Source organism: Marmota monax, unplaced genomic scaffold (genome assembly GCF_021218885.2).
Source record: "Marmota monax isolate L192 unplaced genomic scaffold, Marmota_monax_Labrador192_F-V1.1 WCK01_AAM20220418_F8-fsc00124, whole genome shotgun sequence".
Classification (NCBI taxonomy): Eukaryota; Metazoa; Chordata; class Mammalia; order Rodentia; family Sciuridae; genus Marmota; species Marmota monax.
Genome location: NW_026692505.1, coordinates 5,059,063 through 5,082,419, shown reverse-complemented (window position 1 = coordinate 5,082,419; position 23,357 = coordinate 5,059,063). Strand labels below are relative to the sequence as shown.

At 31.8% G+C, this 23,357-nt stretch overlaps 1 protein-coding gene across 14 annotated transcripts in view; it reads left to right on the top strand.

The window, feature by feature from the left end:
- Ptprd (protein tyrosine phosphatase receptor type D) overlaps nucleotides 1–23,357 on the top strand; it is a 2,207,759-nt gene that overhangs the window by 237,862 nt on the left and 1,946,540 nt on the right. For 13 of the 14 annotated variants that reach the window (XM_058579708.1, XM_058579707.1, XM_058579704.1 and 10 more), the window contains exon 2: nucleotides 21,479–21,533. The exons of the other annotated variant lie outside the window; for it this stretch is intronic. The gene's annotated coding sequence lies outside the window, so the exon portion shown is untranslated. The remainder of the gene's footprint in view (nucleotides 1–21,478; nucleotides 21,534–23,357) is intronic. 14 annotated transcript variants of the gene reach the window in all.

Below are 23,357 nucleotides of genomic sequence, written 5' to 3'. Positions count from 1 at the left end.
ACATGAAAGCAGATATTCTTTATCCCATTAAACAGCTAAAGTAGCTGCAACACAGATTAGGCACTTTTCTCAAAGTTCTACTCAAGGTCTAAATTCAAAGAAGGTTTTCTCTATGTTCCAGTAAGCTTTTCTGATATGAAGTAAGTTTTTGAATACTCTAGGGGTTTAGACGAGAGTATCAATGGGGTAATAAAGACAGCTCCCTGTGCAAGTCAGAACAGCTTCTTATATACTCTATTCTTCCCCACTAATTTTCTTCTTTGGTCCCTATAGATCTACCTCTGTTATACTTTGCTTTTTCAATTATTACACTATGATTTTTCCACTGGCTCATTACATATTCTCCTGGTGGGCTTCCAGAAGATGGAAATTTCAATAGCATTTCACTTAAGTAAAGAATCTGTGGCTCTTCACACAAAGCTTCATGCCACTCCAGTGGCAGTGCAGGGTAACAGCATATCACAGAAATTAAGGTCCAGGCCAATGGGTAAGCATGCTTCTTCCCCAGATGATTTTTTTCTGAGCTTTGCAGAGGGTTCTGTAAGGTAAAAATCAAGGGTTTCACCAAGAAGGTAAATAAATGTTTTACACAAAATCTTAGGGCTTTGATACTACTGAAATTTCTTTTTAAAATTTATAGGTTGGTTTCTCTTTTCCAGCATTCCAATTACATCCAATTGTCATTAAGAACTACTCTATACATGAAGCCAATTTTCTATCAAGAAATTAGATCTATAAGGCACATTCCAGTTGTTCCTTGTTTTATTTCTTTCCATTTGTGAAACTAAAATATATATGCATAAAAGTAAACAATGTTTATATCTTTATCTAGATGAATTACACCAAATTTTACCCATCCATGTATTGAGCACATATATCAAGAAATAGAGCCACACAATTCCTTCTTTCTCCTTGTTAATCATTATAACCTCAGTTTTTACTTGAAAGATCAATAGTCTTCAGTTGACCTTAGCCTTATCCTCAAAGGTTAATGCAAATGAAGACTTTTTCATAAATTCAGGTTTGTTGGGAATAATTGTAAGATTTTTAGAACATTTGTACACACAGCATCAAAACATGTTGCAAGTAGGTGGGAGTACTATGAACAAGACAGGTCATATGCTGACAATTACTCAAGCTGAGTGAGGAACAGATAGAGGCTCACTACATCACTCTGCTTTTTAATTTACTTAAAAATACATATGATTATAAAATGTCAAAATATAGCAATTTTATGCTTTGTCTGTATACCATTAAAAACACTATTCAGTTATTCAAGTATGGCCATTTGCTAATTACTCTCTAGCTCTTTAATTTGATCATCTCGAGATAGCTAAGTGAAGTTTTTCTTCTATTTTGTCTGGAACTGGGTGCTCATTCCACAATTTCTGCCTCTCCTGGGAGTAATGAAGTGGACTCCACAAATGAATTAAAGTGTGCAAATGTCAAGCCAGTATAGCATCACCATCTAGAGGTCGAAATGATAACTGCAAATTTCCTCACCTTTAGGTGTCCCTACACACATGAGCTCGCACGTGCGCGCGCGCGCACACACACACACACACACACACACATACAGAACTTTCAATTTGAATGTGCATAGCAGTTTATGTGAATGTGGAGAAAATAATGTTTGCTATTGTTTTTTTCTCCAGTTGAGTTTCCAGAAAAAGATCATAGCACAAAGCAGAAACCACCTGTATTTACAGATGGCATAGGCAAAAGTAAATCATACAGTCATGTGTCAGCAGTACTCTAGCAAGTTTCAACCAAAGATGAGCCTCCCACATGTCAGACAAACCACCTACAGCAGGACCACAGCAGTGGCAGTGTTTTTTAGCACATTCCTGATAATGAAATCTATGTTGAACTCAACACGAATGGCTTTTCCTTTTTCTTGGCAGTCAACAGCCTACACCATTCTGCATTTGACTGTTTAGTTTACTCTGGGTAGGCATGCCTATGGGAATAGATTAGAGATGATTTTAAGATCTTGTGAAAGTATTATTTTTTTTTACTCTTATTGTTGTACTTGCTACAAATAGCATCCTTTTGTATCCAAAGAAATCATTCACATGGTGGTGTGTGAGATTAAATGCCTTATTTACTATAGTTAACAGTATTTATGTTATTAACTAATTGTTATTTAAGTCTGAAAAGTTATGCAAACCATTAGTTAACCCTGTTTGTTACCATTTATTTATTCAGTAAATGTTTACTGAGCTCTTTCTATGTGCCAAAAAAAAAAAAAAAATAGAAAAGACTTTCTTGACCTGCTGGAAGTCCACAGCCTAGAGTGACTCATAGAAAGTACATTCAAAGTAAAACACAAAATCAGAGTGATAAACTTTATTCTGCTTGAGGAAATAGGAAAATGTTTGGGGTATAAGGAATCATCTTGAAGGATGAATAAAAACTGTCAAGCTAAAAATATAGACAAGGACATTCTGGGCAGAACAAAAAAAGTATATGCTAAGAAGATTTTAAAGGACATGATTTGTTGAAGTGTGAAGCTTATATAGTATCTTGGGGAAAAAAAAAAAAAACAGTCGAGACCATGGCTGAAAATATAGTCTGGGGTTAGGTTAGAAATGACCTTGTGTACCTTAGTAAGTATTTTGTGCTCAAATATATAAGAACAGACTATAAAAGATAATAGAAGAGTTTTTAACTAGCAAATGGAAGACTCTCTATATGTGTTTTAGAAAGACAAATCTGATGAGAATGGTAAAGCATAATTGGAAAATTGAGGGTCATGACAAGCTAGAGCAGCACTACAGTGGTCCAAGAGAGATTTGATGAGCACTTCAACTGATGTAGTATGCCTGAGGCACAATTAATATTGATTGATGTATAATTTAATGTAATATGGAAAAAAGGAAGACTTGTTGAGGTGTCTCTGAGGTTCTTAATTAAATTAATGAGCAGCTGGTAATACATAAAACAATTATTCATCACAGTAGTACAGGAAAAGGTACATTTTTGTGAGAGTTTTGTTCCATTTGCTTTCCCTTATCATTGCACTAAGTTCGGGGGCATGCCTTAATTGATAATTGGAAATATATATCTTAGATTCCAGGTAGCTACAAAAATGAACTTACCACCCAGAGATAGAGATATTAGGTCACCATTGCAGAGTGTGCTGAGAGGTAAGTGAACCCAGTTCATTATGCTGGAGGAAACAAAGCATTGCCCACTTTCACCAGCATTCTTATAGCCATGATTATTTGATATCTTAACTATTTATTTATTGCTATTCATGTTGTGGCACTTTAAATTGCTGGGGAAAGTCTGATGTTTTTATTTGTGGTGATGGGGATAGTACTGGAATTGAACCCAGGGGCACTGAACCACTGAGCTACATCCCCAGTACTTTTTTATTTTTTATTTTGAGAAAGGTTCTAACTAGGTTTCTTAGGGCCTCTCTGACTTGCTGAGGCTGGCTTTGAACTTGCAATCCTCCTGTCCTAGCCTCCAGAGTGTCTGAGATTATAGGCATGCACCAGGGAAGTCTGGTTTTTTAAGTTAATTAAAAATATAGTTGCATGTAATATTTTAAGTTTTTGGAAATTATGAATATATTTCTCTCTTAGAAATTAAGCTTGAATAGGGTAGTTCATAGCCAAGATTCTAGCCAAAATTGGGTTTGAATCCTGTTACTTTAGCAAATTTTCCTGAGACCTTGGGTGATATATTTCTCTTTGCTGTGCCTTGGATTTGTCTCGTAACAAATGGACAGATAATAATAATAATAGTACCTCTTCATGGGGGTATTATTCACATAAAGCTGCTTAATATTCAAAATACTGAAAAGTATCTGAAATAAATACAATGAGTGCTTGCTAGTTATTTTATTTAATAAAATATTTATATAATTCTGTCTACATGTATAAAATGAAAAAAATCAAGCCTTAGCTTTTCATTGCAAAAAAATCTAAAGGTTTATACTTTTATTGGTTTATTTTGACAGTAGTTGTCTATAAATCCTAAAATGATGAATGAATCCAAAGAATTTTGATGTAGTTGTTTCTGCATTTTCTCAATCTAATCTTAACTGTAAGATAGCTTGCCATTTAAAATTGTTAAATATGTGTTTATTTGTGTTTAAACCATAGGAAAGGTCATAGGAAAAACATTGACAGTTGGAGATATCCAAACAAAGCATTACAGTATGTCCCCTAGTAAAGTTCAAAGAATTTAACATCTCATGTGACAATCATTTCTCTAGCAGTGAGAAATGTGACTTTTCAGTTTTTCCTAAAATAATGGCAACAGTGAAAATGAGAAGGGGTGTGTGTAAAAAAACAGAATCATCATACATATAGTGTTTATATTCTGTTACTTTTTTGACATGTAAGTCACTTTAATTACTTAAATGTGAAAGGTACATTTTTCTGTCACTGCTAAGACTTTGGTCCTCAAGGAGTGGGCATTGCACCAATAGCCTTAGACAAATGGCTCACCTGGGAGCTGGTTAGAAAGGTAGACAGAGAAGATTCTGACTTGTTAGCCCTTGTTTGTTTTCTATGTTTTGTCCTCTACCTGGAGAAAATATGTGAGCCCACTGAATTTGTGTTGACCCTTGCTCATATTTCCATACTTTCTCTAGTTTCAGCTCCTCACTTTGTAAGGTGTGTTGGTATAAGAACAAAAAATTAATTCTTGTTCACCTGGCTTCTTTTCTAACCTTTCCAGGTGTTTTAGTGAAAGTGGTAACTCTTTTCCTTTTAAATAGTATAATAATATTCAAAACCCAACAGGGATGACAAAACTTGAAACCATCCAAAAAATTAAAATCTTTGAAAACTTCTGATCTCTACCATTTTTTATCCCAATTGGGACAAGGGAAGCCTTTCTTTCCCAGATCTCTGAAATCCTGTGCCCTCTCCAGTGTTTTGCCTTTGCAAAGTGACAGGGAATGAGAATAATTAGGGGAAAGAAGAAAATACAAGATGCTATGTGGCTTATAGTTTCCTTTCTAGGCAATCGAATGTTTACAGAATAGAAAGCAATGATATGACGTTTTCTGATGTAGTAAAATAACCTAACGAATAAGACTGATTGCAGTTCTGAGGGGTTTGGCAATTAACTGAAAGAACCTCTCAAAATTTCAATAAAAGTCCAACTTCATTGTGTTTTATAAGCAAAGAAACAAAAGATACAGAACTTGGTCTCAGTCACTGACCAAATCAAGTGACCAAATCAAGAGTCAAAACTCAAGTTTCCAGCCCCTAGTTTTATTATACTACCATCAATCCCCCCAACTCAGATATGTATTCTTTTTCCAATTTGGATGAATTATGAATATAATTAAATAGAACTCTGTGCATAATACTATTTATCTGAGTAAAAGCCTACCAAGTAAATTTGGAAAGGAACAGTGAGAAAATCTAAACTCATGGCAACTATTTGGCAAAAGACTTGGTATAGATATTGAACCGCACTTTCAAAACAACATACACAATTCCTCTTGCAATTTAGCAAATCATTCCAATGGCCTATAACATGATTGATTTGGAGATTTCATGTGGATTATAATTATATCTTAACTTTTAAAACTGTAGCATTACCCATTTAGTTAACAGAGTACATTGATAAAAATCACAGTATCCCCTAGTGCACATTAAAATTGTTAAGCAGAATAATTTATGCAGATTACTTATAGAGTTAATATATGTTAAATATGTTTAATTACACTACAGAACTTAGTTTGCTATGCACACACAATTATTTTTAATTATAAAAACAGATATTTTGGAGATTTATGACCAACCTGTCATACTGCTAGTTAGTACTGTTCCTTGCTTTCTTCTTTGCTTCACAAAATAAAGAAAACATATTAACATTTTCTGCCAAAATCTTCCTATTATGGAAAAGCTCATGTACACTTTAACGTAAGCTTTCTCTGAGATTCAAAAATGATCAAATTCTTTCTCAGCCTTATTTTAAATACATACTTACTACCAAGATATAGTAAGAAAGCAAAGAGAAAAAATAGTTTAAAGATGCAATAAGATGCAATAATACAACTAGGGAGCAATACTGGAAAGATAAAGGAAATAAGGGCAAAACCTTTTTTGTTATTGTTTTTGTTTATATATATATATATATATATATATATATATATATATATATATATATATATAAGTTGTGTATGGACTCAATGCTTTTATTTGATTTTATGTGCTACTATAATCAAACCTTATATCTGCAAGGCAACTGGTCTACCACTGAGCCATAACTCCAGACCTGGCAATGCCATTTTTATTAAAATTTTTCCTTTACTGTTTGATTTCTAATCATATACTTTATGTGTAATTTTGATCAGAAATTTAAAAAAATGGGTACATACACATATTACACATTATTTACTCATAATTATTGGTCTTTTGTATATTCCTGTTATTTTTAAATCTATAGAAAAGATGGATGGACAAAGAATGTTCAAGTGGTAATAACAGATATCATGATATAAATAAGCCTAGGAAATTCCAAATTTTATGAAAATAATACCCTTTGCCCTGGTACTTATTTTATATCATGACATTAGGTGCTAGGTTTGTACCATATTAATTTTGCTTTTTGAAGAGTAACCAATGTAATAACATTAGTGAAACAATGTAATCACATTTTAATAATAATAATATTAAGTCAATTATGTTATTTTTTTATGTCAAAGTTTTAGTTTACAAATCTGTCTGTTGAATGTGAATCCTCAAACTTGAAAACTATATCTTTAATAAAATAACTAAATATAAAACCATGTACTATATGGTAGGAAAAATATTTTACCTAGAGAAGCTCAAAAACATATAATTTTAGTGAACTACTTTATTAGTAATATTATCCTACTAGTAAATAAATGAACACTATTAAGCATAGAATGCAGTTATATTAATACACAAATTTTCAGACTAAAATTTTATGTATCCATGTGTACTTAAGATGGTATGTATTGTATAAATGGTGGAATCATAACAATAAAATTAAATACAAGCTTTTTTACAAGTAAATTTTTTCAGATAGAGTCCTCTTTTGATCAATATATGAATCCACACAAATCTTTCAATGTTCACTCACAGACATTGTAACTATTTACTAAGAAAATTCTACAAATAAACAAATGCCAAACTAAAGTAAACATGAAGCCTAATGTGAGAATACTTATATACTGCTTTATTGATAAATGAAACTAAAATATCAATAAGTGGAGATTATAAAATAGTTGATAAAACTAGAATATTACTCGCTTGCCCTCTGTATTCTTAAATAGGTTTACCATGTGTTATGTGAATTCTACTTTGCATGATTAAAATGGTTAGTTTTTCTATTTGAAGAAACTCTGGACAAAAATAGAAAATAGGATCTTTTGATGGACACAAACCTATTTTATTTATTTATGTGCAATCTCATTATTTTACCACTTTTCTTTTTTCTTATTTATTTGTTTGCTTGTTTATTTATTTATTTATTTATTGGCACCAGGGATTGAATTCAGGGGCCCTCAACCACTGAGCCACATCCTCATCCCTATTTTGTATTTTATTTAGAGACAGGGCCTCACTAAGTTGCTGAGCCTGGCTTTGAATTCCTGATCCTCTTGCCTCAGTCTCTGAAGCTGCTGGGATTATAGGCGTATACCACCATGCCTGGCCTTGCTACTCTTTTCTATCCTTTGCCCATGTGTTACTTTCTTGGATTTTAAATATTAGCTCTTCCACTACTTCCCCACCCCAGAGTGCTGGGATCAAACCCAGGGCCTCCACATGCTAGGTGTATACTAACAAATAAATTACAGTCCCAGTTCAAATATTAGCTTTCTAATGAGGCTTCTCTCCACCTAGTCTTGGCCCTTTAGTTTAGACCTTGGACTAGAGAACATCTGGGATGTATAATTACTGTTATTGTGTCAATATGACCAATGTTGCTATGTCACTGGTTTTAGCTTTTAGCTGGCAAGTATCTTTCTGAATTCTCTTTACACGATGATGATGATGATGATGATGATGATGATTAACAATGGAGCTAAGCACTAAATACTGACCTCTGACTAAGGAAAAAGTCCCTAGTCACCTCATAGGCCTCTACAAGATTACAAAGTATTTTAATGTCAACTAAAGTTCTTTTCATCTTTATATTCCCTCAGTGTTTATCTTAGTACTTTCTGCACAATAGGTATACAAAAAATTGTTTGAAAATAATCTCTTTCTTACTGTCATAAAATGACCTAATAATACTCTGATGACCAATACATTTTTTACACTTAACTAGGTGCTGAGTTCTGCTTTAGGCACTTAGCCTATATATTAGCTAATTTAATCCTCACAAGTCCATGATGTAAGTGTTAATCTTATTCTTATTTGACAAGAACTGAGAAAAGGTTAAATAATTTGTCTTGGGCCTTATGGCCAATAAGAATAGGTTTAAAATTAGGCCATATCACAAGAATTTTTTCTTGGACACAAGAATTTATCCTATATAGTAGTGCCAATTGTTATTAAGAAATGCATCTAACAGAAAATACTTTTTTTTTTCTGGTAAAGAGTTCTTAAGATTTAGTTTTATGTTGGTTAAATAAAATCAAACATAGGAAAACCTAATATACACACACCCTTAAGCAATGTTTGAAAAGTGGTATACAGTGCAGTCACACAGAAGATGATCCAATGGTGCCTCAAAAAAAAAAAAAAAATAGGATTTCTGTTCCTTTTGTATTTGTTACCACTTTCTTGCTTGCTTTTTATTAAATATTCAAATGAAAATCTAGCATAGTAATAAATTTAGGTGACATACTGATGAATAATTATAAATACAGATAGTACCTGTATATATTAAAATATTTTATCAATAAGCACTAATGTATAGAAATCATTATTGTAAAGACACTACCCACAATTTCAAAAAAAAAAAAAAACAACAACAACAAGATTTAAGGTAAATATAATGGAAATATTAAGTACCCCTATAGTTATATTCCTATGACTAAGTGAATAAAATGTGTGTGAATTTTCTCAATAGAGCCACTGATCACTCAAATATCACTTGCCAACCTTTTCAAATGGCATTTTGAGAATCTAAAGCCATTTGAGAAACCTCAATGTAGAGAATCTTCTGGGCCCCTTTATGGTCAAGTTATCAGATTGACCTTTGTAATGGCTAGAAGGCAAAAGAAGATCCCTGGGTGACAAATTATTTCCTAGAGGTACTGTCCCAGCCCCTCTGCTTTCTGGTGTTGGTATTTCTGAAGTTTATTAATATACTTTTAGGAAGCCACCCTAGCGTCTGGCCAGGCAGCTCTGGTTCAAATAAACAAGAAAATACTTGAGGGACTGGGCATGGGTTTCAGTGATAGAGCATTTTTACTATGAAGAAGGCCTTGGGTTTAATCCCCAGAATGGGGGTGGGTGGGGAACCTCCAAAGGAGTAAGGTAGTTTTTTTTTTCTTTAAAGAAAGTCCTGACATATGGACAATTTAATAAGTTAATATATACAGTTAGAAGTGTCTAACATTTCCTAAAATTGTGCTCATCATTCACCTTGTACATCTCAATGCAGGCTCTAATATTGGTTTAGATTTTAACTTAATATACACAATCATTAAATTGCTACTGATGGTATTAATCTACATCTTATTATCACAAATCTGCAATGTTTATTAAAGTGAGTATTTCATAGAGTGTTTCTTCCATATTCTACACTGAGAGTATTGAAATATAGCTGCATTTCTCAACAGTGTGTTCTGTAGAAGGGCAGTTCTACAGCTCTCTGATGTCAATAAAATATGCTAAAATAAAACATATTTTAAAAATATAGCAGTTCACATATGCATATTACTGAACCTAAGAAGTCAGAATAGTTTGAATACTTCCTAAATTTATTTGACCAAGAAAAACATATGTTTTTTTTATTTGCTAACATCCCAAGGAAATAAATTCACAAAAAAACTCTGAAAATACTGAGATATATATTTCTCCTTCATAGTTTTTTTAAGAATAATTTAAATTTGATGATTATTTCTCTAAAATAAAATTTCATACAATATATAGACATATAAGTTGTATATTATTATAGAAGTAATAATATATATTACACATATAATATTTTATATAATTCTAAGATGCTTGTTTTCTAGATTATTAAGGAAATAGAATATATTCACAAGCCTTGCATGAGACTGTAAGCATCTCTATAGTGAATACAGTTTACAAACTGATGTTAGCACATTTCTGTCAAGTGGCAATGGAATACATACTAAGGTCAGAGGAAGGATCCCTGTGCACATCCAAAATTATTATGTGTAATAATATACTGTACACACATAGAAAAATCATCCTTCTTGTATCTACTTTCCCATTTTCAAGAATTATTTGATGCATTTCCTGTCCTACAGTAAAAAAAATATTGACATGAATATGAGGTGATGACAGAGGGTACAATGTCACTCATTCTACCAGTAGTTTCATATTTCACCAAAGTTCTCATATGATGCAATATGACAGACAAGGTATTGTAAATCAACTTCCTAATACAAACTTGGTACAGAATTATTGCTAAATAAACCCAATAAATACTCTTGTAAGTGCATAGTGGATTGTCAAAGAACTTAAGGATTTTCTTTTGTAGGGAAAAACTCTAAGAGAAAGTAGAAGTCAAAGATAGCTATCGAGGTTTCAGTTATAATGGTTATAAAAAAGGAATAAGAGACAACATCTCTGGAATTTGGAATTTAGATCCAAAGTAGATCAACTCTCATATATGCTCATATAATAATGTACATAAGCAAAAATAGCATTTTAATAGAAACTAGAGGATTCCAAATGCCTAGCAACATGAATAACTATCAATATTTTAGATAGGTGTAAATCAATAAATATTTTTCATTAAATGGATTTCACAAAGGTAATGCTTAGAAGTTGTGAAAGTATTCATCAATGATGATGCCTTTTTTTTACAGTATTAAAATATGCTAAACAATAAAATCCATTTCTTAGAGATATTTATATGTAGAATGAGCATGGGATTTATACTTACAATTCAGATGGCCAGTTTCTTGAGGGAATGACATGATAATGTAGTTTGGAAGTGCAATACTTGTTACAATTTTATTTATGAGGTTCTATTTTGAAGCTAGGTTAACTGCATGGAAATTCACTTTATGTTCTTTATATCTTCCTTGTGTTCCAGCTAATTAATGATAAGTAAACAGGTTACTCTGTTCATCCCTGGGCAGATTACTCATAGTTTATTTAATTTTAATAGTTATTGGTTGTATCTTGTGGCAACTCTCCAATGTAATATAGAAATGAATTTACCAAATTATATTTTTGTGTGAATGATTCAGATTTCTTTTTTGGATATGAGTTTAAAATTAATAACTTTACATTAAACGCTATTTTGGCATACTGTCATACACAGGACTAGACCAGTCAGGGTCACTTCAAGTGAACTGGGGACTAAATAAAGACCCAGACACAGAAAGTACCCTTTCTTTGGGTTCAGTGACTGCTCCTCAGCTGCAGCTCCCACAAGGGGAACAAGGCAGGCAAGAAAGAGAAAGAGTACACATCAAACCTGGGTTTTACTGGGGAGAAGTCATTCAAATGAGGCAAGGGGTCAGGTTTCAGGGGGTTAAGTCTAGCTTTGTGATATCTTGCTGTCAGCAGATTGACTGACATCTTGGAAGATCACGCCCATCTCACATGCTGTGTGATGATCAAAGGCAGAGCAAGTGAAAGGGACACAAAGGGACACAAAGGAACACAGTCCAGGCAGAGAAGCATTGTCAATCCAGTCTGCTTTGTGTGCTCAAAATGCTCACAGCTCACACACACAGCCCATGGCTGGCTCACCACAGCATAGAATTGTCACAAGCTTTAAATTTATTATAAAAAGTTTGCTCTCATTCAGTGAGAGGTAAAGTCTTTATTTTTAAAGAGCATAAGATTATTTTGAGTCTCTATTATGCTTTCATTCCATTGGAGACTCTATAATGACTTTAGAAAGCTTTGCCTCAACATTTTACTCTACTTCCCTTGCCTCTTCAGATCTCTTATCTTGCAGAGGCTGGCAGGACTGATGACAGAGGTTGTTGTATTGTGGATAGAAGTTACTGGAATTAAAACAGTGCTTATTATCATGATGCAAACGAAGTATTCAATTAATATTGATGACTTAAAAGTGTCATTAGGAAGGCTCTGAGATAGTCAAATGCCTGAGAAAGCAAAACATGTTAGGTTTTGTCGTTAGTGGCTCTGTCATCACAAACTAGATGATAAATTGTTTTAAAATTGAATTTTATGATAATTTTAAGGGTCTAGATAAAGGAAAATTAGCATATGTGCCTCACCTCACATACATACCCTGTGTGGCTTATCAATTTTATGAGGATTTCACGCAACTATGCAACTATTATAACTTGTTGAATACACATCTTTTGGATTCAAATGCCACCTAAATATACTGTAGCACTTAAGGATAAATAATATGGATATTATACTACAGAAGCAGAGATGTGAGAGTTCATATAAATTTCTCCGAATAAAGCCTTGCATAAAATATCTTATTTTATAAACTCTGTACTTACCTTAAATCACTTAGATAATATACTTATGTATTGAATATGTCACTTAGATAATATACTTATGTATCCTAGTGACTAGATAAAGTTATAGAAAAATGACAGTTTCATTTATTGAGTAATCAAATACTAACAGATTGTAAAAAAGCTTTTTATCCAATACCTTAAAATGCTTGAACAAGCAATATATTCAATTACATATGTTCTTGAAATTATAAGCACACACACTCATCTATAGCTATTACTTCTTGTGATCTGTATTTCATTACTTTAACCTTACATGTAAGACACTTGTCTGTTTTATATGCAGTACCTCAACTGCTGTCTACAGAGGTGATGTAAAATTTCTACTTGAATAGCAATAAATCATGTTAATTCAGCCTTCGTCAAACAAACTGTGGTAGAGAGGATGGAAGTAGAATAGGAATGAGAATGGTCAAAAGGAACTATGGAACATAAGAATCCACCCAGTTGAAGTGATGCATTAAAATTGGGTCAAGTATTTCCAGCTATGAAATAAGCAGTCAGATCAGCAGGGGGGTTTGTATAATTATGGTAATCTATTGGTAGTACAACAAGATAAAATAATTTTATGTAGTTTGATTTTTAGTACAGTCTTTTCTTACAAATTCTGTGAGTACAACTCAATTAGTTTAAAAAAATGAGGTGAAAATGGACTGCTTACCAAAAGTTAATGAGATAAAATTGTTTGCACTGAAACTTTAAGCAGTCTACAGACTGATGAAACAAGAACCTACGTTATTTCATCCTTTTTATCTTATTCTGTTCTCAAAATGATGCTTAATAACATGAGGATCACTTATCAATAACTCCAAAATTAATTAACATCTATATGTAATACCAATTCAGAACTCATTGTTGCTCTTATAGGTTGTGTTTTCCTGAAGATCCTTGCTAATCAACATTATGCAATTCTCTATTTGCTACTCATCTATTATTACTAAGCAATGTAGATGGCTATTATTTTCTGTCTCTGCATATTTCTAGTTCTCAAATTTTCAGACTTCAAAAATCTTAAGAAATTAATAAGCACAGAGAAATGTTAGATATTTTTTCATGTGCAAATGTTAAATAAGACTTATTTCTAACTTTACTTAGAATTAAAAATCTGGGAGCTACTAGCCCCTGTTGTTCCAGTATTATTTCTTGGATAAATTATGTTTTTTGATCTCAGCCTTGTAAGTTAAGGCTAAGGGCACCAGCTATGATTGAACCCAGCATAGCTTTTGAGTAGTCTGTAATCACTTCATGACTCTAACACAATATTTTTTTTCTTAGTCGTGAATTAGAGGTTCTATTTGAACAAATCCATTCCCCTTTCTATAGAGAAGGTTTGTGCATGACTCTTAATCTCCATCAAAATGTAATTGGGCACTGAAAGTAACAGATTGGTTATTGTCAACTCTGTGATAGGCACTGCATAAAGCCAGGAAAAGACACGATTCATTGATTTTAATCATGTTCAACACTTAGTCAACTCAGTATTCACATAAATGGAGGTCAACAGCAATTTAGATAATCCACCATTGCAGATAATTCAAAATAATTTACAACCGAGTTTGAAGTACATATGTTTCTTCAACACATTTATCACAACTGTCTTTTAATGCTTAATGCCTTATGTTTTACAATTTCTTTATACTTTGTAATTGTAAAGTGATTTTATGTATAGTGACCTCTCCCTCCAGTAATGTAGTAAATCTCATTTTATGTATCTCAGCTCCAATATCACCTCTTTAAAACTGACTCTTGGCTCCTTCTTTCTAGATAACATTCATCTATTCTTTGCTATTCTCATAGCTCATTGTACTTTGTTTTCAAGCTTATGATCTGAATTTTATGAATCCAAGGAATTATCTCTCCAGCTGGCCTGTAAACTCCATGAAGTTGAACACCTCTCTGTGTGGCTCTTAGTTATCTCAGAACCTAGTGAGCATATCCTGAGTCCACAATAACCATCAGTTTAATAAATGAATGTGGGGGAATTCATATATGCATTTAATCCTGTTTCTCATTTGAGAGATTGATCAGAAAATTTTGTTATCCTTTTATAGACAGTGTGATGCAGTATATACTATGTTGGCAGGTAGCCTGTTGGACCACTAACTAGCATCCAGATTTGGGAAAACTGCTTATCAACTGCAACATATTTCAACATGCACAAAGTATAAATAAAGACAATATCTTTTTCACATTTTAATGATGAGTAAATGATAGAATATATGTAAAGAGTTCAGCAGAGGGACTGAAGTGAAATAACTACTCAAATATTTTATGAATTTTACAAAATAAGTTGTGCTGTTATTATGAAGTAAATTGAGACTTAGAAAATTGAATGAACCATCTGAAAGCATATCATATAAAATAAAGGCAGTATTTTACATAACAGAAGTGGTACATGCTCCTACTTTTAAGATAAATTTACTAGGAACTAAATATTTCTTTTTAGTTCATTTGAGTTTTAAATACAATATTTAATACTGCAAGACTTCTATACCACATCTTTCCCATGAGATAATCTTAGCTGAGGAAGCAGACATGCATATTCTGTATACCAAGGTAAGAAGTATGTATATGAATCTATAACATATTGTCTAATTCATATTGTTGCCTAGCCTTTTCTAATCTGTGAGACTGAATTGCTCCACAAGTTAGTTTGACTCATTCACCTGCGTTTGGAGATATACCTGAGATTTCTCTTTTTGTTATTTAAAAGAAAAAAATCTGAATTCTGAGTTGCTTTGTAGCAAAGTGATTCTAAAAAATTCAACAATCTTACCAGGCTAAATGTCTGTGATTTAGTGGCATCCAAATCACATCCTCTGTATTTTTTTCTCCTCATTTTCTGTCCAAATTCTCATCACATTGAAGAAATAAAGTTTGTTTTCTATAAGTGAGGCAAATTCATTAAATGAGATATCCTCAAGGAAAAAAAATAGTTCTTCTTAGTTAACTATGTTAAAACATACTAAAAATGAGTTTTAAAATTAAATTAGTATTTCTCCATCAAAGATATACCAATGTCCAATAAACATACAAAAAGAGGTTAATTTCCATTAGAGAAATGCAAACCAAAACAGCAATGAGATACCACTTCAGACCTACTAAGGTGTAGACCTACTAAGGTGTTTTTCATTAGTTATTAAAAAAATACAAGAAATAACACATAATTTTGAGGATAGAGAAAGTTAGAATTCTTATATATTGCTCAAAAGAACAAAATAGTGCATTCACTTTGGAAAAACAGATTGGCAGTTTCTTTAAATGTTAATTAAACATGCAGCTACCATATGACCCACCAGTTTCACTTCTGGGTATATGCCCACAAGAAATTGAAACATGTCCATAAAACTTGTATAAAAATGTTCACAGCAGGGGAGGATTCCTTTCTGGGGACTCAAGTGAAAAATTCATTTCTTTATCTTCTGCTTTCTATAGACTGTCTTCTTTTCTTAGGCAGGTCTTTCTCAGATTCTGTTACTCTGATTCTCACTAGCTTCTCTCTCCCACTATTAAGGATCTTTGTAATTACACTGGACTCACTTTTCATTCTTTCTTTTTTCTTTTTATTTTTTGAGACAGGTTTTTCACTAAGTCATCTAGGACTTTGCTGTTTCTGAGACTGGCTTTGCACTTGTAATTCTCCTACCTCAGCCTCCCAAGTTGCTGGGATTACAGGGGTATGCCATGGCACCCAGCTTGGTCCCACTTTTTAATAATCCAGCATGCTCAATACCATTTCAAGATCAGATTAATAATCTTTTAATTCTTCTGAAACCTCAAAATTTTTCACCATGTAGCATATTGGCAGATTTAAGAAATTAGAAATATGTATATCTTTCAAGGGCAATATTCTACCTACCTCACGTGACTATTTCTTTTTTACTTTTTTATCACTTCTAACTGATGATTTTAAAGGCATGCCTAATTCAATACATATTACAAAATAAAAAGGCCATTTATTCTTTCTTATATATTGAAATGGTCATAAATTAATTTTAAAACTGATTACCTATTTAAATGTTATTTTAGAAATATTGAGAGATGTGACAAATCCAATATATCAAAGATATATATATATATATATATATATATATATATATATATATATATATATATATATTTTAAATATGTGCTTGAGTATATTTCCTATTTAATAATTTATTTATTTTTAAACTAATGATAGTAAAATAGACCATAATGTTTGCTTGAACAATTTATCTCTGGAGACTGAAATTCACTTGCAAAAAATGTGTGAATGTGAATGTGAATGTGTGTGTGTGTGCATGTGCACACACATAGTTATATACATATAACTAAGATCCAGTGATTATATTTTGTATTTATTTTTAGAAAAAAATATTTTTAAAATAAAGGTACCACAGCTGTATACAAATAGGGGAACTAAACTACTTTTATTTTCAATTTTTTATTTTTAAAAATAATATTAGTATATGTTTTAAACCATATACTAAAATGTACGATTTTTATACATATATGACAAATTTTATCTTGTATCTATCTGATCAAGGGGAACTTAGGACATGTCCTTGTTCACAGGGAAATAATTTTGACTGAACAATGATGTGTACTATGTGATAGCTAGAATTTTAGCATTTGTATATGTTTATCATCCTTCTTTTAAATTATTTCAGTTTTATATTGTACCTTCAAACAGTATTTTCTGATCCTCACATTACCTAAAATAAAACAATGCCCTTACATAGCCATATAACATTTCATGCTAAGAAAATGGATCATTGGAATAAGTGAACAGGTTTCAAATATTTTATAATTACAAATTCTTAATATTTTCCCATTTAAAAAGTAACATGAAGAAAAAATGTACCTGGAAGTACAACTAATGGTAGTCACAGAGGCAGGACTAATCTAGACTAGCCCTGTTGAAAAGCAGAGGTGAGACAAGAAATAGCAAGGAAGAAAATGAAACACAGGAAGAAAATTATCTTTTCCTTTCTGGTCTAGAATTTGGAGGAAGATATAAAATTCTTAAATGTTTGCTTTAGCTTAATGACATCACAGTTATGTGACATGAAAAAAATATAATTCACTATTACAAAACTTCAAACAAAGTGATAATTAGGTGGATGGGTCAACCCAAGATCAGTCAGAACCATGACCATTGCTATGAGGCCTAAACTACACCTTACATTCCATGGAATTACTGTAGAAGTACTTACCTCCTGCTTTCCAATTCACTGCTGTGCATCCTGTTCCACCTGTTTACATCAGTGTACTTAACTCAAGGACTGGAAGGCAAGATACCCTCTCCTCTTCCCAGTTCAGTTACAGGCCAGAGAAAAAAGATGCTCTCAAAGACTATTGTCAATCCTAATCTAACGACACTCAAATTAAATGTTTTAGGTTGATGGTTTTTGGTAGATTATTGTTAAACCTAGACATGCAGACCTATTTCATTTTTATAAAAGCCAATATTCCTATTATATCACTTGCAGTTTAGAGAAAATCATAATATTATCAAACTATAAAACATACATAGTCTCTCATATTAGCTAAAGAAGTTCCTTAGTTAAATTATCATATCATAATTTAAAAATCTTTTTTCCAATCTTTATACTCTTATTATTTTGTTCTTGGATTTTCAATTTGTAATAATTATGGACCAGGAAACTGATTAATTAATTTAGTAATGCATTTTGAACATGGATTTATGAATTTAATTCTCACAGTTAATCTGATATTGTGTTAAATCCAGGGCATATGAAGGTCAATAACACATATATTTTGCTTTCAAAAACATGTGTTCTTGTTTGGAACATTTACTAAGAGCTAGGAAATGGTTTGCTTCTATTACATTTTTCTTGGACTTTTACCAATTTTCATATTGAAATATTTATTTCAGCATTTTTACATAGGATCCTATTTTATCCTTTAAGTTCTATCTTTGGTTATACTGTTCAAAATTATGTTTTGATATAATTACTTAAACTTGATTTATTTTCTTATCACATATAATATATTTAAAACTCAGCAAAAAATTATCAAAATATAACTCCATGTTGAATTGAGGTTGTCAGAAAAATAGTATGATCATTTATAATTTATAATAATTTTGACTTTTAATAATATTGAATTTATCCAACAAATATTTCTGAGCCTTTTCTATGGGTCTTAAACTATGATGGGTGGTTGAAAACCTTTAGTGTACAACAAGGATTGGTCTCATTTAGGCTTATCCTTCACAAAGCCTTCTTTCTAAGAGAGGTGGGAAGGAACATAAGACCCATAAACATAATATTACATGATAGTAGTACAACAAATAATGTGAGATTTGCAGGATACTACAACAATATCTAAAATAAACATCTAAAATAAATATGGGACAACAGAAAATGCATGGTATGAGGGATTATATTCATGTAATTTGGATGTTTTGTTTGGTCTTTTAAAAAAAACATGTCAATTATAAATGGTATTGAGGTAAGGCTATTTAACCTGGAAAGAAACCATCATTGTCTTTTTTGAAGAATTGTTTTTTATTATGATTTAATTATACAAATTTATGGGACTTGGTGTGATAATTCAGCATTTGAGCAGTGTGTAATGATCAAATCAGAGCAGTTAACATTTCCATCTCCTTAATCATTTAAAAATTTTTTATTAAAATTTAATTGTATATATATAAGATAAAGTGCAATATTTCAACATATGAATACAACATCTACTGATCAAGTCAGAATAATTAACATTTCCATCTCTTCACTCTTACTTTGTGCTTGGAACGTCTCAGTTCCTCTTCTCTAGTTATTTATAAAGTATATAATAACTTATTATGGAGTATAGTTACTTTATTGAGGAATTTCACTTATTTTTCATTTGTTCATTCCAAAAATATTTATTTAATCTTAGAGGAAAATATTCTAGTAAATAAGTACTAACCTATAAATACATAGTGGAGGAAAAGAAACATGTTTTCAAATTAAAGTCAAAGGTTTATTTGAATTATTTTACTATTGCTTGTGATTGTCCAATATTAATGAAATAATTATGCCGACATATGTCAGGATTTATTGCATATAAAACCCCACATTGGTGGCTGGGGTTGTAGTTCATTGGTAGAGTTCTTGCCTAGTATGTGTGAGGCACTGGTTTTGATCCTCTGCACTGAATAAAATAAAGGTATTATGTCCATCTAAAACCATATATATATATATATATATATATATATATATATATATATATATATTAAACCCACATTGAATAGAAATTATTAAAATTTAAAGAAAGCAAAATTATACTTTAGGTAAGTATATATTTATTTAGAGACAATAATTTTGCTTTTTATTGCAGATTATTCATGTTTTTTCAATTAAATGCTAACCCTGTTAGGTTTTATAGCCTATAATTGTTTATATTTATTTCTCTATTGTTGCAAAGATTTAATAACAATCATTCTTTTTCACCTTTCTGATGCCATTTTAATTTGGAAATAATGCATATTTTATATTGAATATATAAAAATATGAAAAGGCTGGTGTCAAGTATGAAATTTTAGAGGTATCAGAGTGATTATTTTAAAATACATTAAGTTTTTTCTTATTCTACTGAACTAAAACTGATGACTATACTTTGGAACAAACAAACAAAGAGGACTTGTTACCTGTAAATGACACAGGACAAATTGAAGGGCACACTCATGATGTGGACAGGAGTCAATATGATCTGATGGTCTCCCAATTAAACATGCATGTGAACTTCATACTAATTAGCTTATAATTCAGACTGATACTCAAGTTTGTTTGGGCCAGAAAGACTACCTACTGTCAAGCAATCAAGCGCTACCCCTTTAATTGCAATTTATTCCAACAACCACAATTTATTGATTCTAGCATACACTTATGCCTCAGCAGTATCGTTATTTGACTTTATTTTAACAGCTTCAAAAGGTTAGGAAGTTAGAAACCACTGTGAAAGAAACCATTAAAAAGTTGAGTTGCTAGCTCTGCTTCACACTCTGTGCTGAGCAATGTTAACTATGCATGGAATTATATAAAAGGAGAGTGAAAAAAGAACCAATGTTGCTTAGGCAATCAATATGAACTGGTGCTTTCTTATGTCAAGTATTATTTAATAATTACCAAACACAAAGCAAGCAGGAGACATAGATAGATAGATAGAGATAGATATAGATAATAGATATACACACAAACACACATATACATATGTATATACATATACATATCCAAAAGCATGTTAAATTTCTTGCATGCTTTCTAGCAAAATTTTTGCACAGACATTCTATGATATTGTGAACATCTGAACATGTGCTTAGTGATATTATACTACAAAGGCACAGGTCATCCATGTGAATTTTATACCCAAATTGGTGTTTAAAATGCAAATCATCAATGTCTGTTCACTCTCATTTGTTCAATACATTATCTTCTGCAAGAAAAAAAAATGTTCTTTTCTTCATTTAAGCATTGGAATTGTAGAATTTCACTTTGGAATGTTCAGTTAACTAGACAAGGTACTCAGTGTGCTTTATAAACTTGCAGGTGGAGAAGTTCCTTTTTCATTCAGGGAATATAAACTAACTTAGATTCTGCATTTCTTTTACATGCTTTGAGTATCCCTGAGTAACTCATTAGCTCTCGCAACCCTCTAGGAATCTTATATTGTCCCTTGAGTAGATTTAAGCCAAATTTAGTCTGGCCTGAGGGAGGAATTGATAGGTAGAATCTCTGTACTTCTGCTTCCTACCCATTCAGAGCAACTCTGCCTCTAATACTTTCATTTTTTTGCCCTTAAGATTTCATTCACAGAATAAATAAATAATCAAAAGTTTAGAATTGATTTAGAAACTATGGATCTAGTCCAATGTCCTCATTTTTACAGGTGAAGAGATGAAGAATCAAAGAAGTAAAGGACCTGCCTCAAAGTCACATTACTAGTAAGTAATGCCTACAGATCTAGACTCCTATCCTCAACTGTTGAGTTATAGTCATTGTATAATAACAGTTTCTCACTTTAGATTTAACTTTAAAGCTTATAAAGCTCTGTTTTCATTCCTGTTTTGACCCCATTTGGTTCACAGTACTAATTGTGTGCTGCCTGGTTTCCATTTTCACTCTATGCATCACTTGGAGAACCTTTACAAAGTTAGTTAGGGAATATTCTTTTTACAAAGATAATGTGTCTTATGATATGGTGTGTCAAAAAAAAAGTTGGCACCCATGTGAGGGCGATACATCTCATAGGATCTTAATGTGAAACATCCCATTTAATTCTCATAAAGTATTGTAAGGGAGATGGCATCATCCCTATTTTATAATAAATCAAAACTCTAACACAGTTGATAGTTTGTCCAACTATATACAGCTATTTAATATCACAGTTAGGTTCAATTCTCTCTCTCTCTCTCTCTCTCTCTCTCTCTCTCTCTCTCTCTCAGATTTCAAATATGCCAACTTTTGGTACTGTGTAATGCTATAGTTAACAATAAAAAAGGCAGGGATCCAATAAAATAGAATATAATCTCAAACAAATTAATATAACTAATTGTTTGATATAGTGCATAGTTCAAGGTGCCCAGGGAAAACTAAATAGTGAAGAATCAGCTTGAGTTAACACTGTATATGCTGTAAAGGTTGATATGCTCTTAACATTGACCCCCAACTAGCAATGCTTTGCAGGCTTGTTACTATGAAGACATTACATATAATAATATCTGTAAGTGAGAGGAAAATATTGACAACACGTGTCCATAACCATATCTCAGGGAGAGATTTGATAAATTGTCAAGTTAAAGAGAAGGAGCATTTTTTAAGAGAGAAGCTTCAATTTAGGTGTTCTTACATAAAAGAATGGATGAAAAAAAGTAATTGGCATTCTGAAGTTGATGAGATGTAGATATATAGGATTAGATAAAATCAATTTCTTTTCAGAGGACAATAGCAAACACAGGGGTGGAAATAAGTAGGGACAATTTGTTAATGTAGAATAACCTAAATCATAGAATATGATAAGGTAGAGAGAGATATCAGGTTGTTAGCTGTCTTTGAAGCCTGATTTTAAAAATTATATTTTACTCTTGAAACAGAAAGATATCATTAAACATATTGGTGTCTTATTATTGTTCTTTCTTTGTTGTTCTAAAATCTATTCAGTGCTATAATCAGATCTGTGCCTTAGGAAAAAAAATGATGGATTCACTAAATTGTGGGTGATCTAAGTTGTGTGGGGGGAGATAAAAATAATGAGACCAAAAATCCCTATTTAATTTTTATCTCATAAAGTTAATAAGATATCTCCATTTCTCAGCAGTTGTAATTCCTCATATTTCTATAGTAACTTTGAGGAGGATCCTATATCTGTTTTCCTCCCAATTGTCATTTTTCTCATAAATATTTGTTGAATAGATAAATCTCCTTTTTATCTTGCCCATCCACCTTGAAAATACCTGTCACATAAGGGAGAGAATAGACATCATGATTTCTTTTATTAAACAGGAGTCTTCTTAGATGAGAAGTCTTTCAGAGAAAAATTTCCTTAGGTTTTGTAGTTCCCTGTTTATCTGATATTTGCACGTAAGATGAAAGAAAGGAAAAGTCAAGGGTGCTTCTTTCCTCCTGAGGAGCAAAACAAATATGAAAAAGTTGTGGTATACTAAAATGCTTTGCTAGAATAACAAAGAAACCACAACAATGAAAAAGCTTTTTGTTGTAAAATTAAAAATCATTTATCATCTAAAAGATTACCTGCTTGATTGTAACAC